This window comes from Grampus griseus (assembly GCF_964374135.1).
Source record: "Grampus griseus genome assembly, chromosome: 14".
NCBI classification, from domain to species: Eukaryota; Metazoa; Chordata; class Mammalia; order Artiodactyla; family Delphinidae; genus Grampus; species Grampus griseus.
Window position 1 is genome coordinate 14,260,981 of NC_139008.1, and position 22,779 is coordinate 14,283,759.

General features: G+C 41.5%; 1 pseudogene across 1 annotated transcript in view; it reads left to right on the forward strand.

The window, feature by feature from the left end:
• The first annotated feature begins 9,034 nt into the window (after positions 1 to 9,034).
• LOC309832249 (chromobox protein homolog 1-like) overlaps positions 9,035 to 22,779 on the forward strand; it is a 37,068-nt pseudogene continuing 23,323 nt past the window's right edge. The window contains exon 1 of the transcript in view: positions 9,035 to 9,183. The product of the transcript in view is annotated as a chromobox protein homolog 1-like (transcript). The remainder of the gene's footprint in view (positions 9,184 to 22,779) is intronic.

The following is a 22,779-nucleotide window of genomic DNA, read 5'->3' on the forward strand; positions in this document are numbered from 1 at the left end:
TATATCAAGGCAGGGGGTTGAGCTTTCATTTGCAGTACTAGAGATTTCTCAGGACTTTCCCAAAGCGCTGTTTTCATCCAGTCTTGGGCCTGGCTTTCACCAGCAAACATGTGAGCTCCACGGTATAAGTCTGAGAAACCTGGTCGGTAAGTCTGAACAGCTACATTAAATTCCTCGGGAAATATATGGGGGATCCTTAGCTCTACTCTAGGAAAATCTTTGTGGCTTGTAGTTCAGCCTTAGTCCAGGGGGCGGGGGCATTGAAAATTAGGGGCTTAGCATTAGAATCTTCAGAGGGTCTGATTTTAATGCGACAGGTTCTGATGGGTTCAGATGAGGAAGAAGTAGGGAGAGGTTTGGAGAAAAAGCAAAGTTCAGTGAGAGAATTCGAATGAGGAAGAGGAGGGTATGAAGGAGGTGGGGTTGGAGACAAAGAGGACGGGGAAGGGGAAAAGGAAACTTCAAAGGTTTTTTTGTCTTCAGTTGTTTGTTCACATTGATTAATTATTTAGAAATGGTATTTTGTAAAGAGGCAGTTTTAGTGTCCCGAATATGCTTAGAAGCCTCAAGGTACCAGTTGAAACTGGCGTTTGAAACAGGCGCCCCATTCAGTTTGTTGTACTTTAGAGCCTCGGTCTTCTAATTTGGTTCTAAGAGAAGCAAGTCTGGGGAGATCGTAAGTTCCCCATGATGGCAATTGGAGTTCTAAATTGTTTTTGGTTAGGCTGGTCAAATTAGTTTAAAATGTGTATAAGTTTTTCGGTTTTTTTTCCTTTTGTTTTTTGGTTTGGTTTGGGTTTTTATTGAAGTATAGTTGATTTACAATGTTTCAGGTGTACAGTAAAGTAATTCAGTATATATACATATGTATAATATGTGTGTGTATGTATACTTTTTCCAACGCTTTTCCATTATAGGTTATTACAAGATATTGACTGTAGTTCCCTGTGCTATACAGTATGTCCTTGTTGTTTATATTATATATAATTGTGTGTATCTGTTAATCCCAAACTCCTAATTTATCCCTCCCCCAGCCCCTTTTCCCTTCAGTAACCATAAGTTTTCCATGTCTGTGAATCTGTTCTGTTTTGTCAATAAGTTCATTTGTATCATTATTTTAGATTCCACATATAAGTGATATTTTTTAAAGGTGTATAATTTTTTAAATATACTCTAGAGATCTTTTTTATTTTATTTTAATTTATTTGATTTTTGGCTGCGTTGGGTCTTCCTTGCTGTGCGTGGGCTTTCTCTAGTTGCGGCGAGCGGGGGCTACTCTTCGTTGCGGTGCCCAGGCTTCTCGTTGCGGTGACTTCTTGTTGTGGAGCACGGGCTCTAGGCACGCGGGCTTTAGAGCAGTGGCTCAGTAGTTGTGGCACACGGGCTTAGTTGCTCCGTGGCATGTGGGATCTTCCTGGACCAGGGATCGAACCCGTGTCCCCTGCATTGGCAGGCGGATTCTTAACCACTGTGCCACCAGGGAAGTCCCAAGGTGTATTATTTTTTAAACATAAAACCTGCTGGAGTCCCAGAAGGAGGACCCTCCTGAGAAAATTTAGCAGATTGGGATTCCATTACTCAAAACCAGAGGTTCAAAAAACAAACGAGGGACTTCCCTGGTGGCGCAGTGGTTAAGAATCCGCCGCCAATGCAGGGGACACGGGTTTGAACCCTGGTTCCAGGAAGATCACACATGCTGCAGAGCAACTAAGCCTGTGCGCCACAACTACTGAACCTGCACTCTAGAGCCCGCGTGCCGCAACTACTGAAGCCCGCGCTCCTACAGCCCGTGCTCCGCAACAAAATAAGCCACTGCAATGAGAAGCCTGCACACCACAGCAAAGCGTAGCCCCCGCTCGCCACCGGCGCACAGCAACGAAGACCCCACGCGGCCAAAAATAAACAAAAATCTTTTTTTAAGTTTTAAAAAAAAAAACAAGCACTCCCCAGAAAGGACAAAACCTTTAAACAGATCCCAAATAAAGCCGGAGCTCAACTGAAAGGAGGGAGCTCCCATCTGAGAGAAGACTTAACTGAAAGGAAAAAGACAACTCACAGAAGCAGAGGGCAGAATGGGCCTGAGTGAGCACCTCCCGTGGCTCCAGGGTTCATTAATTTCTCAGGGGTTTGTCTCCTTGGGATTCCACTTCTGATCATCATGTAATACTGACCTTAAAAAAAACAAAAGAGCCAGTTATAGTACCAACAAAACGTGTTTATTCGTGAATAGCAGAGAATCGCAATCAGGACATGCAAAATATGGCAAACCATAGGCAAGTCCAGAGAACAGAGGAGAGAAGGTTGCTTTTATAGAGGAAAGTACTACCTAACCAGGTTCATTTGCCCAACAGGCAGGAAGCCAAACAGATGCCAATGTTTGTAGCAAAGAAAGGGTTTATTCACGAGACAGCCAAGAGAGGAGATGGAAGAATACGTCTCAAATCTGCCTCCTTCAAGGCCAGGGGCTTGGGATATTTATGGGGAAAGAGTGTAGGGTTGTCAGAGGTGCAGGGAAGGTGATTGTTGTTCTGCGCAGGTGCAACTGAGCATCACGCTTCATAGTATGCGTGTTCAGAAAATGGCAGCATTAGCACTATCTGAGGGTGAAGTTTTCTGCCCTCTGATGTCAAAAGGTGGACATCACACAGGCCCAGATGAATGGTCAGTGGTCTTGGCCAGTTTGAGTTGGGCAAGAACTAGTTCCTAAAAAACAACTTAGGCAACTGTTATAGTGACCCATACATCAGAGGTGTTATCTATAGGGAGTGGTTAAGAGTCTTGTGACATATTGTCTAAGCTATGTGAAGCTTGGAGGGTCTGCTGTTTACCACAGTGGCTGCATCAACTTACTCTCCCACCAACAGTGTAGGAGGGTTCCCTTTTCTCCACACCCTCTCCAGCATTTATTAGTTGTAGACTTTTTCATGATGGCCCTTCTGACTGGTGTGAGGTAATACCTCATTGTCGTTTTGATTTGCATTTCTCTGAAGATTAACAACGTTGAGCATCTTTTCATGTGCCTGTTGGCCATCTGTATGTCTTTGGAAAAATGTCTAGTCAGGTCTTCTGCCCATTTTTTAAACTGCGTTGTTTGATACTGAGTTGTATAAGCTGTTGATATATTTTGGATCTTAACCTCTTATCAGTCATAACATTCGCAAATATTTTCTCCCACTCAATAGGTTGTCTTTTTGTTTTGTTGATGGTTTCCTTTGCTGTGCAAAAGCTTTTAAGTTTAATTAGGTCCCATTTATTTATTTTTGCTGTTTCCTTTGCCTTAGGAGACCCCAAAAAAATTATTGCCACAATTTATGTCAAAGAGTGTTCTGCCTATGTTCCCTTCTAGGAGTTTTATGTTTTCAGGTCTTACATTTTAGGTCTTTAATCCATTTGGAGTTTCTTTTTGTATATGGTGTGGGAAATGTTCTATTCATTCTTTTACATGTAGCTGTCTAAATATCCCAGCACCACTTATGGAGGAGACTCTTTCCCCCATTGTATATTCTTGCCTCCTTTTTCATAGATTAATTGATCATAAGTGTATGGCTTTATTTCTGGACTCCATATTTTGTTCCATTGATCAATGTGTCTGTTGTTGTGCTAGTACCATGCTGGGTTTTTTTTAATTTTTATTGGAGTATAGTTGATTTACAGTGTTGTGTTAGTTTCAAGTGTACAGCAAAGTGAATAGTTATACATATATCCACTTTTTAATATTCTTTCCCCATATATGCCATTACATAGATTTGAGTAGAGTTCCCTGTGCTCTAAAGCAGGTCCTTATTAGTTATCTATTTTATTAATATATACAGTGTATTAACACATAGTATATGTAATACATAGTATATGTCCATCCCAATCTCCCAATTTATTCCTCCCCCTACCCCCCTTGTAACCATGAGTTTGTTTTCTACATCTGTAACTCTATTTCTGTTTCGTAGATAGTACATTTGTACTCTTTTTTAGATTCCACATATAAGTGATATCATATGATATGTGTCTTTCTCAGTACCATACTGTGTTGATGACTGTAGCTTTGTCATCAAAAGTCAGGGAGCATGATACCTCCAGCTCTTTTCTTCTTTATCAAGATTGCTCTGGCTATTTGGGGTCTTTATGTTTCCATACAAATTTTAGAATTATTTGTTCTAGTTCTATGAAAAATGCCATTGGTGTTTTGATAAGGATTGCATTGAATCTGTAGATTGCCTTGGGTAGTATGGTCATTTTAACATTATTAATCCTTCCAGTCTGAAAACACAGTATATCTTTCCATGTGTGTCATCTTCAATTTCTTTCATCAATGTCATACTTTTTGAGTACAGGTCTTTTACCTCCTTAGTTAGATTTATTCCTAGGTATTTTATTCTTTTTGATGCAATGGAAAATGGGATTTTCTTTTGCTTTCTCTTTCTGATACTTTATTATTAGTGTATAGAAATGCAATAGACTTCAATAATTTTCTATCCTGCAACTTTACTGAATGCATTGAGGAGCTCTAGAAGTTTTTTGGTAAAAATTTTAGGGCTTTCTATATATAATATCATGTCATCTGCAAACAGTGATAGTTTTACTTCTTCCCTTCCAATCTGGATGCGTTTTATTTGTTTTTGGTGTCTGATAACTGTGGCTAGGACTTCCAATACTATGTCAAATAGAATTGGCAAAAGGGGGCATCTTTGTCTTGTTCCTGACGTTAGAGAAAAATTTTTCAGCTTTTCACCATTGAGTACGATATTAGCTGTGGGTTTGTCATAAATGGCCTTTATTATGTTGAAATATGTTCCCTCTATATCAACTTTGAGAGTTTTTATCATGAATGGATGTTGAATTTTCTCACATGCTTTTTCTGTGAGTATTGAGATCATATGGTTTTTAAACTGATAGCCTTCTTGGGAGGCTAAAAGGCACAAAAAAGAAAGTATCAAACAGGATTTTTAAAAGCATCATAGGGGGCTTCCCTGGTGGCGCAGTGGTTGAAAGTCCACCTGCCGATGCAAGGGACACGGGTTCGTGCCCCGGTCCGGGAAGATCCCACATGCCGCGGAGCGGCTAGGCCCGTGAGCCATGGCCGCTGAGCCTGTGCGTCCGGAGCCTGTGCTCCGCAATGGGAGAGGCCACAGCAGTGAGAGGCCCGTGTACTGCAAAAAAAAAAAAAAAAAAAAGGCATCATAGGAGTAGAAAAAGCCCAAAGTCTGTTTGAAACAGAGTTGGATAGACAGTAATTTAAATCTTACTAGTTGTGTGAGCTTGGTATACAGCTGGTAGGTTTTTTAGTGTTTGCCCATCCCATGATCTTTCCATTGTTTGTCTAGAATCTGTCTCTCAATCTTTCTACACGTGGAGAGATTCTTGCAACCATATGTGTGTGCCTGGCTCCAGGCCCTTCTAAGAAGACACAAGTGTCTCTCTAAGGAGTTTAGAATCGAGACAGAGGAACAATCAGGTTTTACAAGTGCCTGGACCTATAATTTATGACTTGAGTTGCGGGGCAGCTATTATTCTGTACAAGGATGAGGTTGCCAAGAAAAAGAAACCATTCTGCAGGAGGAGAGAGATGAATCGTGGGTGTGTTTCCTGGGTTCCCAGCACTTTCCAGATTCGGACTCAAAACACTTTCCTGAGTCTAGTGGCAAGTCTGCCCTTGGGTTCAGCAAAACATCCCAGGATCCTTAAAATAACCCTCCTTGCCCCTCCCTACCTTTCTTCCTTTGCAAGATTAAGCCCCAGTGGGTCTCTGTGACTTGCAACCAGAGCCTGCTAAGACCTGTGAGCAAAATTGCTCACATAATTGCTAATCTCACTAAGCCTCAATGTCTGTATTTATAAAAGGAGGCATAGAATATCTACCTCATCCGTTGGTGATGATCTAAGTGGAACAATATATGCAAAATACTTAGAACAATGTCTGGCACACAATGGGCTCAGTAAAGTTGCTCCCTCAAGTCGTAAGAGGGAACTCTGTACTGCCCCCTGCTCTGGGGCAGAAGGACTGGGGTGGCTCCCATGACTATTACGCGGTCTCTGCCTGGAAGCCTGGGTATCCACAGAGAACTCGTTCTGACTGGCAAGGAAATGCTAAGGTGCCTTTCTGTGATTTCAGTATCTGGAGATGTGTTTTCAAAAAGCTGCTTTCCTTTTAAGAATAGCCTTCCTGGGCCTTTTAGAATAAACCTTTCAAAATACAAAGACAGAGCTTTTTCTTCCTCAACTTAAAGCAAATCAATAAACAGTGCCAGATGCTGAGGACACAGTGGCGAGCAAGTCATACCCTTTGCCCTCAAGGAGCCCACAGGCAATAAAGGAGATACAGTAGTCTCCTTTTATCCGTGGTTTCACGTTCTGCGATTTCAGATACCTGCAGTCAACCTCAGTCCAAAAATATTAAATGAAAAATTCTGGAAATCAACGAGTCGTAAGTTGTAAACTGCTTGCCGTTCTGAGTTGTGTGAGGAAATCTCACATCGTCAGCTCTGTCCCACCCAGGACACGAATCATTTTTTTTTTCACACACACACACACACACACACACTGTGTTTTATTTTTACAAGAGATAGATAAACTGACACCAAGCATTGTAAATGGATGACCACAACAAAAGCAACAATGGGGGTTTCCCTGGTGGCGCAGTGGTTGAAAGTTCGCCTGCCGATGCAGGGGACACGGGTTCGTGCCCCGGTCCGGGAAGATCCCACATGCCGCGGAGCGGCTGGGCCCGTGAGCCATGGCTGCTGAGCCTGCGCGTCCGGAGCCTGTGCTCCGCAACGGGAGAGGCCACAACAGTGAGAGGCCCGCGTACCGCAAAAGATAAAAAAAAAAGCAACAATGATTGCAATTACCAAACACGAAACACGAATCATTTCTTTGTCCAGCATATCTGCCCATTAGTTACTTAGTAGCCAGCTCTGTTATCAGATTGAATGTGTTCAACTGACCCTTATTTTACCTAATAATGGCCCCAGGGTGCCAGAGGAGGGATGTTGGCAATTTGGATGTGCCAAAGAGAAGCCGTAAAGTGCTTCTGTTACGTGAGAATGTAAAAGTTCTCTACTTAATAAGGGAAGGGAAAAAATCATATGCTGAAGTTGCCAAGATCTACTGTTAAGAACAAATCTGTCCATGACACTGTGAAGAAGGAAAAAGAAATTCATGCTAGATTTGCTGTCCCACCTCAAACTGTAAAAGATATGGCCACAGCACATAAGTGCTTAGTTAAGATAGAAAAGACATTAAATCTGTACAATAAGATATTGGGTGGGCCAAAAAGTTCATCCCAGTTTTTCCATAAGATGTTATAGAAAAACTGGGATGAACTTTTCGGCTAACCCAATTATTATGAAAGACCGCATTCATATAACTTTTATTACAGTATATTTTTATAATTGTTCTATTTTGTTATTAGTTGTTAATCTCTTACTGTACCTAATTTCTAAATTAAACTTCATTATAGTATATATAGGGCTTGGTACTATCCAAGGCTTTAGGCATCCAGTGGGGGTCTTGGAATGTATCCCCCTCAGGTAAGGGGTAACTACTGTATATCTAAAAATACATCATTGCCTCACATCCCATTGTCGTGGAATAAATGCAGATTTTACTTTATAATGCTCCAGTCAATTCTACTCACTCCCAGAACATGCTAAGAAATCAGATGTGCCTACTGCTTTCTCTCTGTAGGAAATATTTTGTGGACTGTTCCGTTCAAATGATTGATTTGGAGGAAAACAATTATTGATGCTATAAAAGTGAATTCCTCTGGGTGTCCACATCAACTAAAAGAGCTACGTAGTTTTTATTTTGCTGCAAAATAACAAATCATGGTGGGACTTCCCTGGTGGTGCAGTGGTTAAGAATTCGCCTGCCAATGCAGGGGACACAGACTGGAGCCCTGGTCCGGGAAGATCACACATGCTGCGGAGCAACTAAGCCCGTTCACCACAACTACTGAGCCTGCGCTCTAGAGCCCGCGAGCCACAACTACTGAAACACGTGCTGTGCAACCGAGAGAAGCCACCACAGTGAGAAGCCCGCACACCACAACGAAGACCCAATGCAGCCAAAAATAAATAAAATAATTTTTTTAAATGCACGGTATTAAAAAAATATTTTTTAAATCATGGCAGATGTTAAAAATAGAATTTCTACTAAAATATGGAGGCAGAGAAGAAAAATATTAGAGAGCTTTTTGATTTTAGTTCCAGGCAAATAATAGAGATGGATTTTCTTTGTCTTATTTATATATTGCCTCGATAGAGTGTTGGAAGTGTTCTTGGAGCAGATACTGGGGTTTCTAGAATCATCCCTGCCCTGATCCTCCCCAGTAACTCTCAGGAGATGTGTAACCAGAGCAAAGCAGGGTCTGAGGCCATGGGTGACCGAGGGCTGCCCTGGCACACCCTGTAGAGGGAGGGGCTGCTGCAGCTTCTTGGAACGTTCTCCTGCCAGAGCCTTGGTTACCAGAGTGCTCCTGAGTCCGAACACCCCAATCCTGAACAGCTTCCAGGAAAAATAAAGTGCCTAAGGGGAACTGCTGTAAAATTTCAAGTTGACTGGAATGTGCATTTACGAGTGACAAAACTTTGGGGTTTTCTTGAGAAACCCTAACTCACACTGTCGCTGTCCATCAAACACTGAGCCCAGCTGGGCTAGCGGTGAACGCCCATCTTCACAAGAGCCAACTCCCCTACAAGGAGAGTAGCAACTGGTGTTGGGGGCCCAGAACGTCTGCCCCCTCCTTCCCGCTGCTTCACCAGGAGGGAGGAGGGCCTGTGGGGTGGAGGGGGTTCTGGGGTCAGAAGGCAGGTTCCAGCACTGCCAACCACCCGCTTCAGCAACCTCTTGCTTCCCATGGGGGATTCCCAGTTGACCCCCTGGTGGATGGGGATTAGAATCTCCAGACTACCTTTCATGAGAAACAATGTTACGTGAAAGCCATTTTGAACTTGGTACATGTTGGTAATAATTTATGAGCCCGTTAACCTCTGCCCCAACTTGTCTCCACACAGCTCACAGGGAATAACAAAAACATGGGGTGATGACACAGCACAGCACCGAGCTGGACCGACCTTCCCCAGTCCCTGAGGAATCCACTGCACTGGTTAACACTAAGTGTCCCTGGAGAAGCCCCCTTGGTCCTCAGGCCACCTGCAAAGCCACCTTTAAGGCCGAACACACTTTTTCATGGTCAGTCTTCATTCTAATCCCCAGCCTTCAGGAAGTCCTGTGATGACCAGAGACAGGAAACTGAGTATCACATCAGGTCACAGATATCACAGGCTTATATGAGAAAAAGACCCAAAAAAGGGACCCTAAAGAAGAAACATGATGTCCTGAGGGAACTGTGTCTTCCCAGGGCAGGGAACACACCTGTGAGCCTGGACACCTGAGGTCAGCAGAATGTCCCTCCCAGGTGGGCACTATAGAGAGAAAAGGACGTCGATTTTTTGCAAAGAAAATCCCTGCCCCTTGACCTTTGCTCACCCTAATAGTCTCAGAACTCAGGTTACTCCTACTAGAACTCGATGCAAACAGCCCTAGCCTTTTCCCATGAAATGATCCATAAATATATCTCATGAGGAGCTCCTCAAACCACCCTGAAAAGAGAAACTCAGTCACGCATGGAAAAATGCATGACACCTCAAGCCAGAAATGAGGCTGAATCGCCATGAAGCATGCTCACGGTGAGGGGGAAGTAAAGGACACCAGACACTTCCAAATCTTGTGCAATGTTCAGATAAATCATCTCGACTTCATCCTTTTAGAACAGGTCAGTGATTATACTTGCTGTTCCAAAATGTCTGGCATCTAATCTCCATCATTTTGCTTTAAAGCTATTATTTTGCCCTTAATAATATTCCTGAAATAATCTCCGCTTTGGTGGTGCCCACTTTGGATTTTTTATTAGTTTAGTAGGTCTAGTATTTCTTTGCCCACGAAGTTTGTGAGGACATTTTCATATTTCACAAAATTGGGTCTCCCGTGGAAAAGGAGTCGAGAGCAGCAATGTTGCCACAGCTGCACTCATGCCCTATAATTCTGTCTCTGTTTTATAGTGCTTAATGATCATTAAATACTAAAATAAGAATGCCACCAACAGTTTCAGGAGGGTTTGTTATCTCTGCACTGTGTACTAGATAAGCATAACTTTTTAAAGAATTATGAATCTGATGTGTCCCAAGGAGTTTCCAAGTAGCAACATTAACTTCATGTTTAATATCACAAAAACAAAAGTACAGATGAAACAGACCTGGTTCTATCACTTATTAGCATGAAGCCTCCAGAAGGTTCCTTAACTTCAGTAAGTCATGGTTTTATCATTTAAAAAAAGATGGAGTTCTTATCTTCGGACAAAAGTGTCTACTGAAGGCCTCTTTTGTAGTCATTTTTACCTTGATGTGATTGTCATCATCAAGGCCACTTGCAAATCATGGAATCAGGCCCAGGGCTGGATGGACCATCCCATAATAACCAGACAGCAGGTACCAGGTACTATTTTCTCAGCACTCACTGCGGGCCGGGCACAGGGCTGAGGACTTCGCACACCATCTCATTTAACCATGGCAACCCTTTGGAGGTAGTTTATAGCGTCATCCCCACTCTGTTAAATGACGAATTCAAGTCAGCTTGAGGGAAAGTAATTCCTTCAGGAAGCAACTGTGCAGGATCAAATGGCGATGTCTGATTTGTGGTCCATGAATTATTGGATCGTGATTGTGATGACTGTAAGAGCTGAGTCCTTTGCCTTGCTTTATTTGTCACTAAATGATGATGGAGCCCCCAGCTTTGGGACTCGCAGCCTGGATTGGAGTCTTTGCTCACCCCGCCTACCAGTGATGTGACACTGGACAAGTGTCTCAGCCTCTGTAAGCTTCGGTTTCCTCACTGACAAAATGGCAACGATGGTCATAATTTGTAACACACTAGGGCTGTTGCGAGGATCAAAATTAAATAATACATATAAAGCACGTGCACAGTCCTGGCACATAGTAAGCAATCAGTGGATGGTGATTATTATGATTCTTATTATCATGATTTTATTCAGCCCAAATTTGAGAAATAAGCACTCATCCTCTGTTTTAAAAGATTTACTAAAGTACAGTCAATTTACAATGTTTTGTTAATTTCTGCTGTACAGCAAAGTGACTCAGTTATTCATATATATACATTCTTTTCCATTATGGTTTATCCCAGGACATTGAATATAGTTCCCTGTGCTCTACAGTAGGACCTTGTTGTTCATCCGTTCTGCGTATAACAGTTCGCACCTGCTAATCCCAAATTCCCAATCCAACCCTCCCCCACTCCCCCTCCCCCCCAACCTTGGCAACCACAAGTCTGTTCTGTTTGTGTGTTTGTTTGTAGATAAGTTCATTTGTGTCATATTTTAGATTGCACATATAAGTGATATATAATATTTGTCTTTCTAACTTGGTATGATAATCTCTGGTCCATCCATGTTGCTGCGAATGGTATTATTTCATTCTTTTTTATGGCTCAGTAGTATTCCATTGTATATATACCACATATTCTTTATTCATTTATTGATGGACATTTAGGTTGTTTCCATGTCTCGGCTATTGTGAATAGTGCTGCTATGAACATAGTGGTGCAAGTATCTTTTTGAATTATAGTTTTCTCCGGATATATGCCCAGGAGTGGGATTGCTGGATCATACGGCAACTCTATTTTTAGTTTTTTGAGGAACCTCCATACTGTTTTCCATAGTGGCTGCACCAGCACTCATGCTCATAATCTAAATAGGTGTGATCCTTGTTTATTTGACAAATCTGAGCCTATATTTTGATTCAGTTCAATGAGTATTTACTAGGCATCTACTAAGTGCCTAGCATGATGAAGAATTTTTAAAAGGCATGCAGGCCTTTCTCACAAGAGTCTGATGCCTGAGAAAAGACAAGATTTATACAAAAAAACAATGCCTAGCAAAGAGAGGGCATCCTGTGATATATTTAAAAGTATGAAACTGGACAGAATCGAAGCAAAAAATATGGTGCAGAAAATAAGGAGAGAAAGTGAAGGCTTTTAGGAGGAGATGGTAGTTAAGAAACAAGAACAGGTAGAATTAAGGCCGAGGGGAAGGTGAGGAGGATATTTAGCTGCAGCACTGGACCCCTTCCTGGCCATCAGGAATGACCCCCTGGGCCTCTGTCCCTACGTTTCACAAAGCACAGGAGACCCACCCAGCACATGGTGGTCCTGAAGATATTTACTCTGAGGCAGCAGCTCCACCTGTGTGAGAAAGCCAGGCTCATGAAGGCTAGTTGCCATTCAGTAAAGGAAGAAAAGCTGCATGCAGTACTAGTGCCTGTGGCGGACTTCTGCTGATAGGCACCGGGCCTGAGGGTGCATCCTTCATCCAGGAGGTAGGCTTGCTCGGAGGGCTAGAAATCAGAGTACTGGACGGAACCAGACAGACGCAGGCCAGGCTGGTCTCCTATGACTGTCCTCTGTTTCCTAAGTTATCTCAGAGCCGTCTCCTTGAGCAGCTCCCAGAGCAAGTGCCTTCAAACCTTTTAAACCACAACCACAATAAATACATTTTACAAAATGACCTAACACCTACTTATACATGCATGTAAGTGAAATGGAAATAGGAGTTTCATGAACTGAATGCATGTGATACACTTGGATCTTTCCTATCCTGATGAATGTTTTTATTCATTTTTAAATTGAAGTAACATTGGTTTATCACATTATGTAACTTTCATGTGTACAGCGTTACATTTCTACTGCTGTATACCCTACCACATTCTCACTACCAAATATTTAGTTTCCATCCATCACCATACAGTGATCCCCTTTCCCTAGTTCACTCTCCCCTGTGCTCCTTCCCCTCTGACAACCACTATTTTGTTCTCTGTATCTATATGTTTGTTTGGTTTGGTTCGTTCATTTATCTTATGTTTAATTTTTTATATTGCACATATGAGTGAAATCCTATAGCATTTGTTTTTCTGTCTGACTTATTTCACTTAGTATAATAACAAGTTCCACCATGTTGTTGCAAATGGAAAGATTTCATCTTTTTATGGCTGAGTAGTATTCCATTGTGTCTGTGGTGTGTGTGTGTACATATATACACATATGTATACCACATCTTCTTTATCTATTTACCTGTTGATGGGCACTTAGATTGTTACCATATCTTGGCTATAGTAAATAAGGCCTCCATGAACATAGAAGTACATGTATCTTTTCAAGTTAGTGTTCACATATTCTTTGGCTAATACCCAGAAGTGGGACAGCTGGATCATATGGTGGTTCTATTCTGAATTTTTTGAGGAATCTCCATATTGTTTTCCATACTGGCTGCACCAATTTACATCCCTACCAACACTGCACAAGGATGCCCTTTTCTCCACATCTTCACCAATACTTATTTCTTGACTTTTTAATAATAGCCATTCTAACAGGCATGAGGTGGTATCTCAGTGGGGTTTTGATTTGCATTTCTCTAATAGTGATGTTGAACATCGTTTCATATGCCTGTTGGCCATATGTATGTCTTCACTGGGAAAATGTCTATCCAGCTCCTCTGCCCATTTTTTAATCAAGTTGTTTGTTTTTTGTTATTGTTGAGTTGTATGAGTTCTTTATATATTTTGGATATTAACCCCTCATTGGATATATCATTTGCAAATATCTTCTCTCATTCCATAGGTTGTCTCCCATTTTGTTGATGGTTTCCTTTGCTGTGCAGAGCTTTTTAATTTCATGTAGTCCTGATTGTTTATTTTTGCTCTTGATTCCCTTGCCTGAGGAGACATATCTAAAAAAGATATTGCTAAGACCTGTGTCAGAGCGTATTGCCTATGTTTTCTTCTAGGCGTTTTATGGTTTCAGGTCTTTAATCCATTTTGAGTTGATTTTTGTGTATGGTGTGAGATAGTGGTTTAGTCTTATTTTTTGCACATGACTGTTCAGATTTCCCCACACCATTTATTGAAGGTACTATCCTTTCTCCATTGTATGTTCTTTGCTCCTTTGTCAAATATTAGTGTCTATATATGCATGGGTTTATTTCTGGGTTCTCAACTGTATTCCATTGATCTATGTATCTGTTTTTCTGCCAATACCATGCTGTTTTGATTCCTGTGTTTTTGTAATACATTTGGAAATCAGGGAGTGTGATTCCTCCAGCTTTGTTCTTTTTTTTTTTTTTCAGGATTGCTTTGGCTATTCAGGGTCTTTTGTGGTTCCACATACATTTTAGAATTTTTTGTTCTAAAAAATGTCCTTGGGATATTGATAGGGAATGCATTGAATGTGTAGATTATATATATGTCCTTATCACCTAAGACAATGTTAATTCTTCTAATCCAAGAGCACAGATATCTTTCCATTTATTTGTGTCTTCTTTAATTTCTTTTAATAATGTCTTATAGTTTTCAGTGTACAGGTCTTTCATCTCCTTTTTTGCAATTGTAAATGGGATTGTTTTCTTAATTTCTCTTTCTTCTAGCTCATTGTTAATGTATAGAAGTGCAGTAGATTTTTGTATGTTGATTTTACTGTATTTATTATTTCTAATAGATTTTTGGTGGAGTCGTTAGCGTTTTCTATATATAAAATCATGTCATCCTCAAACAGTGATGGTTTTACTTCTTCCTTTCCAATTTGGATGTCTTTTTTTTTACTAATTGCTCTGGGTAGTACTTCCAATACTAAGTTGAGTAAGAGTGGCAAGAGTGAGCATATTATTCTTCTTCCTGATTTTAGAGGGATAGCTTTCAGTTTTTCACCATTGAGTTAGCTGTGGGTTTATGACACATGGCCTTTATTACACTGACATACATTCCTTCTATACCCACTTTATTGAGAGTTTTTAATCATAAATTGGCATTGAATCTTGTCAGATGCTTTTTCTGCATCTGAGATGCATATGAGATGATCATGTGGTTTTTATCCTTCATTCTGTTAATGTGCTGTATCATGTTGATTGATTTGCAGGTGTTGAACTATCCTTGCATCTCTGGGGTAAATACCACTTGATTATGGTGTGTGATCCTTTTAATGTATTGTTGTATTTGGTTTGCTAATATTTTGTTGAGGATTTTTGTATCTGTGTCTATCAGAGATACTGGCCTGTAATTTTCTTTATTGTGTGTTGTCCTTGTCTGGTTTTGGCCTCATAAAATAAGTTAGGAAGTGTTCCCTCCTCTTCAGTTTTTTGGAAGAGTTTGAGAAGGGTAGGTATTAAATCTTCTTGGAATTCACCTGTGAAGCTGTCTTGTCCTGGACTTTTGTTTTGGGGGTGGCTTTTTGTTTACTGTTTCAATCTTTGTACTAGTGATTAGTCTATTCAGATTTTCTATTTCTTCATGAGTCAGTCTTGGGAAATTGTATTATTCTAAGAATTTGTCCATTTCTTCTAGGTTGTACAATTTCTTTGGCTTATAACTGTTCATAATATTCTCTTATAATCCTTTATATTTCTGTGCTATTCATTGTTATTTCTCCTCTTTTGTTTCTGATTTTATTTATTACAGAATTCTCTCTTTTGCTTAGTGAGGCTAGCTAAGAGTTTGTTAATTTTGTTTATCTTTTTAAAAAAATAGCTCTTAGTTTCATTGATCTTTTCTATTGTCTTTTTACCTTCTATTTCATTTATTCCTCTTTTTTTAATAGATCTTTATTGGAGTATAATTGCTTCACAATACTGTGTTAGTTTCTGTTGTACACCAGAGTGAATCAGCCATATGCATACATATGTCCCCATATCCCCTCCCTCTTGAGCCTCCCTCCCATCCTCCCTATCCCACCCCCCTAGGTCATCACAAAGCACTGAGCTGATCTCCCTGTGCTATGCTACTGCTTCCCACTAGTAAACTATTTTACATTTGATAGTGTATATATGTCGATGCTACTCTCACTTCACCCCAGCTTCCCCTTCCCACCCTGTGTCCTCAAGTCCATTCTCTATGTCTACATCCTTATGCCTGCCCTGAAACTAGGTTCATCAGTTCATCATCATTTTTTTTTTTAGATTCCCTATATATGTGTTAGCATACGGTATTTGTTTTTCTCTTTCTGACTTACTTCACTCTGCATGACAGTCTCTAGGTCGATCCACCTCACTACAAATAACTCAGTTTCATTTCTTTTTATGGCTGAGTAATATTCCATTGTATATATGTGCCACATCTTCTTTATCCATTCATCTGTTGATGGACATTTAGGTTGGTTCCATGTCCTTGCTATTGTAAATAGTGCTGCAATGAACATTGTGGTACATGTCTCTTTTTGAATGATGGTTTTCTCAGGGTATATTTCATTTATTTCTTTTCTTTATTATTTCCTTCTGTCTACTGACTTTGGATTTCACTTGTTCTTATTTCTCTAGTCCTTTAGGTATAAGTTTAGATTGTTTCTTTTTAATATTTATTTATTTATTTGGTTGCGCCAGGTCTTAGTTGAGGAACGCAGACTCCATAGTTGTGGCATACAAATTCTTATTTGCAGCATGCATGTGGGATCTAGTTCCCTGACCAGGGATTGAACCTAGCCCCCTGCATTGGGAGTGTGGAGTCTTATCCACTGCCCCACCAGGGAAGGCCCAAGGTTAGATTGTTTATCTGAGATTTTTCTTCTTTCTTGAGGTAGACCTGTACTGCTATAAATTTCCCTCTGAGTACTGCTTTTGCTGCATCCTATAGATTTTGGTGTGTTGTACTTTCATTTGCATTTGGGTAATTTTTTATTTCCCCTTTGATTTATTCATTGACCCAATAGTTGTTTTATAGCATGTTGTTCAGCCTCCACATATTTAAAATTTTTCCACTTTTCTTCTTGTAGTTGATTTCTAGTTTCATACCACTGTGATTGGAAAAGATGCTTAGTATGATTTCAGTCTTCTTAAACTTACTGAGACCTGTTTTGTGTCCCAACATATAGTCTATCCTTGAGAAAGTTCCTTGTTGACTTTCTGTCTGGACAATCTATCCATTGAGGTAAATGGGGTATTAAAGTCCTCTACTATTTTTGTGTTGCTGTCAATTTCTCCCTTTAGGTCTATTAAGCACTTTTTTATATGTTTTGGTATCTCTGTGTTAGATACATATATATTAATTACTGTTATGTCTTCTTGATGAATTGTCCCCTTTATCATTATACATTGTCTATGTTTGTCTCTTGTTACCTTTTTTGGCTTTAAGTGTATTTTGTCTGATGTAAGTATGGCTACACCCACTTTCTTTGGGCTTCCATTTCCTTGAAGTATCATCTTCCATCCCTTTGCTTTTAGCCTGTGTTTCTCTTTTTTAAATTTTATTTATTTATTTATTTATTTTTGGCTGTGTTGGGTCTTCATTGCTGCACGCAGGCTTTCTCTAGTTGCGGCGAGTGGGTGCTACTCTTTGTTGCAGTGCGTGGGCTTCTCATTACAGTGGCTTCCCTCATTGTGGAGCACAGGCTCTAGACACGTGGGCTTCAGTAGTTGTGGCACGTGGGCTCAGTAGTTGTGGCTCACGGGCTCTAGAGCACAGGCTCAGTAGTTGTGGCACACGAGCTTAGTTGCTCCGTGGCATGTGGGATCTTCCCAGGCCAGGGATTGAACCTGTGTCCCCTGCATTGGCAGGCGGATTCTCAATCACTGTGCCACCGGGGAAGCCCGAGCCTGTTTCTCTTTAGAGCTGAGGTTAGTCTCCTGGAGGCAGCATATAGTTGCATCTTGTTTTTTAATCCATCCAGCCACTCTGTGTCTTTTGACTGGTGAATTCAATCCATTTACATTTTGGGCGATTATTGATAGATAAGGACTTAGTACCACCATTTTATCTTCTCTGGTTGCTGTGCACCTTTGCTGTTGCCTTTTCATTGTGTTTCTCTCTGCCATTTTGGTTTGGTGGGTTTTTTATGATGTTTTCTTAGTTTCTTCTTTTTTAATGCTTTGTGTCTGTTATTTATATTTTGTGGCTATCATGGGATTTTTATAAAATGTTCTATAAAATAGTTCTTCTTCTGCTGATAACATCTTATGTTCATTTACCTATATAGGTTCTGTCCTTTCCTTCTTCCCTTTTGTGTTTTTCTTGTCTCAAATTATCCCTTTTTATTCTATGAGTATGTTACCAAATTGAAGTAGCTATAGTTATTTTTCTACTCTCCCCTTTTAACCTTTATGCTATAATATAGTGTTTAAAAACCAATTCTGATACAGAGTTGCAATTTTCTGATTGTCTATTTATCACCTTAATCAATGTTTTGTGTAGTTTTGCCTTTTTGTTTCTGGTAGAATTTCTTCTAACATTTCTTGTAAGATAGGTCTAATGTTGATGAATTCTCTCAGCTTTTGTTTGTCTGGAAAAGTCTTTCTTTCTCCTCCACATCTGAATGATAACTTTGCTGGATAGGGTATTCTTGTGTGGCAGTTTTCATCTTTCAGTATTCTGAGAATGTCATTCCATTCCCTCCGGGCCTGCAGAGTTTCTGCTGACAAATCTGCTCATAGCCTAACAGGAGTTCCTTTGTAGGTTACCATCCTTTTTTCCTTGGTTGCCTTGAAAATTCTTTGTCATTGAATTTTGACAATTTTAATGTAATGTGTCTTGTAAAAGGCCTTTTCGCATTGAGGTTATTAGGTGTTCTCTTAGCTTCATGAACTTATATATCCAGTTCCTTCCCCAGGTTTGGGAAGTTCTCAGCTATTATTTCTTTAAATAAACTCTCTGGTCCCTTCTCCCTCTCTTCTCCTTCTGGGACACCCATTACCCTAACGTTGCCCTTCCTAAAAGAATTGAATATCTCTCATAGAATTTCCTCATTTTTTAATATCTTATTTCTCTTTCCTCTTCTACTTATATCATTTCTAGGTTTGTATCTTTGAGCTCACTAATTCTCTCTTCCATATGGTCTGCTCTATTTCCAATGCTTTCTGATGCATTCTTCATCTCATTTACTGAGTTCTTCAGCTCCTGAATTTCTGTTTGGTTCTTTTTCAAATTTCACTCTCCTGGGTAAAGTATTCCTTCTGTTCATTAGTGTTATTCCTGAGCTCATTGCACTGCCTTTCTGAGTTTCTTGTATCTTATTGAGTTTATTCCTGGCAGTTATTTTGAATTTTAGATCACAATATTCCATCAGTTTAAGATTGGTTTTTGGAGAATTGTAAGTTTCATTTTGTGGCACGTTGGTTCTTCATGGTGCTTGATGAGTTGTCCCTCTGCTGGTGCGTTTGAAATAACAAAAGCATTTTTATTTGACTCTAAAGAATCATCCGGTAAAAATTTGGAGGCCATTCTTTTGTTTCTCAGTAGGTGGCGCTATAGCACAAGTTTTTGGTTTCTCTTACCTGAGCTGCTTCTGTTCATATTTGAGAGTTTGCACTTTCCACTGTCCACAGCCTCTGTCAGAGGTGTTGCCCTGTGCCCTTGCTGTTGCTTCTTGTGCCTCTGGGGTCTTAGGTACCTAGCTGCTCTCAGTGACTCTGGCATCACTGCCTAGGGCACTTGGATAGTGAACTCTTTTTGCCATGACTGAGATCCCCTGATTCACAGGCTCTGCTGCAGCTGGGGGTGTGTGAGGGTGAGGAGGTAGCCAGGATAGTGGGGGCACCTCTGCTGCCTCCAGTGTTGTAAGGTTTGTAGGTTCCACCACTGTGGGGCATGGGAGTCGGGGCCAGAGTTGTGGGCGCCTCAGCAGCTGGAAGAATGGGTCCCAGGCTCCACTGCCACTGCTTCCTAGTTACCTGTGGCCACAGATGCCTTTTTGCTGCCTGAAGCCTGGAGTCACGTGCACCGCCTCCCCTGATGCTACCAGATTCTCTGGTGCTGTGGGCTTAGCCGTCCTAGCCAGAAGGCCAGGGCTGCAGACACCACCTCCAGGTTCCCTGGCTCCACATCCACATGTGTTCCAGTCCACCCACCTTTAGACGCACAGATGTGTGGAATTCTCTGGAACCTTGTTGGGCAGAGGTATCTTTGTTGAGCTGTAGATGTTCTACTGGGTGTTTCAGTCGGGCATGGTGCTGATGTCACTCTGCCCCCATTTTACATTTTGCCTCTATGGTTCTGACTATTCTAAGCTCTGCACACAGGTGGAATCATGTAATATTTGTCTTTTGGGAACTGGCATATTTTCCTTAGCGAAATGTCCTCAAGGTTCCTCCACTTTGTAGTGTATGTCAGAATGTCCTTCTTTTTAGATGATGGATATTTCATCGTATTATATGTCACACTTGGGTCGCTTCCACAGATTTCCCGGTCCCAGAGTCCCAATGCACAGCAGCATATAAAGGTTCAGAGACATCCAGGAGACAGGAAACCGTGTTTATAAATTTTAAGCGTATGTCTGTGTATAGGCAGAGACAAGGACTCCTCCTCCTCTTTTTATTTATGTATTTTTTTTGCGGTACGCGGGCCTCTCACTGCTGTGGCCTCTCCCGTTGCGGAGCACAGGCTCCGGACACGCAGGCTCAGTGGCCATGGCTCACGGGCCCAGCCGCTCCGCGGCATGTGGGATCTTCCCGGACCGGGGCACGAACCCGTGTCCCCTGCATCGGGAGGCGGACTCTCAACCACTGCGCCACCAGGGAAGCCCCAGCCCCTCTTAATTTTTAAGTGTATCGTATAGTATTGTTAACTATATGCACATTGTTATACAACAGATCCCAATAATTTTTTTCATCTTGCATGACTGAAACTATTGTAAACAGTGCTGCAGTGAACATAGGGGTGCATATATCTTTTCAAATTAGTGCTTTAGAATTCTTTGGATAAATACCCACAAGCGTGATAGCTGGATCACATGGTAGTTCTTTTCTTAATTTTTTGATGAATCTCCATGCTGTTTCCATAGTAGTAACAGCAAATCACATTCCCACCAACACTGTAGGAGGGGCTCCCTTTTTTCCATATCCTCACCAACGCTTGTTATTTCTTGCCTATTTGATAATACCCATTCTAACAAGCATGAGGTGATCGCTAATTGGGGTTTTGATTTGCACCTGCCTAATAATTAATGATGTTGAACATCGTTTCCTGTGTGGGAGAATCGACAGAATTCAAGGGAGGATGGAGACATAGTCTTGGAACAGACAGGAATCTGGCACCTTTGGGGGGGGACAGTCAATAGTAGGAACTGCTCAACAGTCCTGCCTTGGAGCTACTGCCAGAGTGGCTTTAGCCGTTTTTCTGCCCTGTGTCACTGCCTTTGAGATGTGCGGTCCCGTGACAGATATACTGACCAGCTACATGTAGATCACACGTCAAGCTCTTGGCTGGGAGAGGGGAGAGAAAGTGACCAGTGAGGGGACCACATGGGTTTCTATAGCAGAATAGCAGGTGACTTGGATTTGCCATCCCAGCAAGACGACACACAGTGGCAGAGAGGCGTTCCGCTTTGGGAAATGACACTTACTCCACATGAGCATTATACAGCGCTCATCAGCAAAATATCTTTGTGTGCCTACAAGGGATATGGTAGAAAACAAAACCAAGAGAGTCCCTGCCGTCGTAGAAAGAAGACACAAAATAAACGAGTGTGGTGGTGGTCTTAGAACGTGGCCCCAGTTCTCTGGCGCTCCTCTCAGGCAGAGGTGGAGTTGATACCTCTCCGCCCTGAGTCTGGGCGGGCCTGGGGTTGCTTCAGCCAATAGAGAACGGCACAAGTGACCTCCCAGACTAGCTCATAAAAGGCCATGTCTCTCGGAACACTTGCTCTTCTGACTCCTCTTGCGGGCGCACCTGTAAATGCGCTCAGAAGCGCATACCAGGTGGAAAAGCCACATGGTGGCACTGTACTCACAGTCCCAGGTGAGCATCCTCTTCCAATGAGCACAGTGCAGGAATCCAGACACGTGATTCTAGCCCCCAGCCATCAAGGTCACCCCCGACATCGTGGCACAGAGACAATTCATCCTTGCTGTGCCCTGTCCAAATTCTGACCCACAGAATTCGTGAGCACCGCAAAATGGCTATTGCCTCACCAAGTTTGGGATGGTTTGTTATGTAGCAGTATATATTCAGAACAAGCAAATATATAACGTTAGTGTTATGCAACAGCAGTGTTAAAAAGAAAAGCAGGGGAGGGGAAGTGCTGACGAGGAAAGTGGCAAATGAAGTGACTTCAGCCAAAGCTGTTAAGGAAGAAAAAAAGCGAGCCAGGACGAGGGGCAGAGCAAGAACTGAGAACCGTGACTTGTGGCGTCCAGGAGGGTGTAAAGCTGCCGAGCGCTGCTTGCCTCGAGCTCACAGCTTCCCAGGGTGGCCCCTTCCCACCGGCCTGAGCGCAGAGAACCACACATTGTGGCTCCTAAATTCAGGCCAGCTGCTTCTCTGGGGGAACTCAACCAAATTTTTATAATTGATTTTTGTTTAATCCTGGGTAATTTAAGGGATCTTTACGGGCACTTTTGACCAAAGGCAATATTCCTACCCACTTTTTAATTTACTTTTTTGCACAGGGTATAAAATTTGAAAGGTACAAAATTTCCAGAGCAAAAAGTCTCCCTTCCACTCCTCTCCCCACCCCACCCAGTTACCCTCCCGCTGAGGCAACTCTCTTACCAGTTTTGCGGGGGCGTCTTTCTAGAAGCGGTCTCAGCATTTACAATCAAACAATAGCAAACAATACCTATCATTCTACGACTTGATTTTTTTTCACTTATGTCTCAGAGTTTTCTCCAGATCATTCCATAGACATGTTTCTCATTCTTTAACACTTTTTCTTTTTTGCGTTGGAATAAGTTTAGTTTTACAGAAAAATTGCAAAGACAATATACAGTTACTATACACCCTTCATCCAGCTTCCCCTGATATTAACATC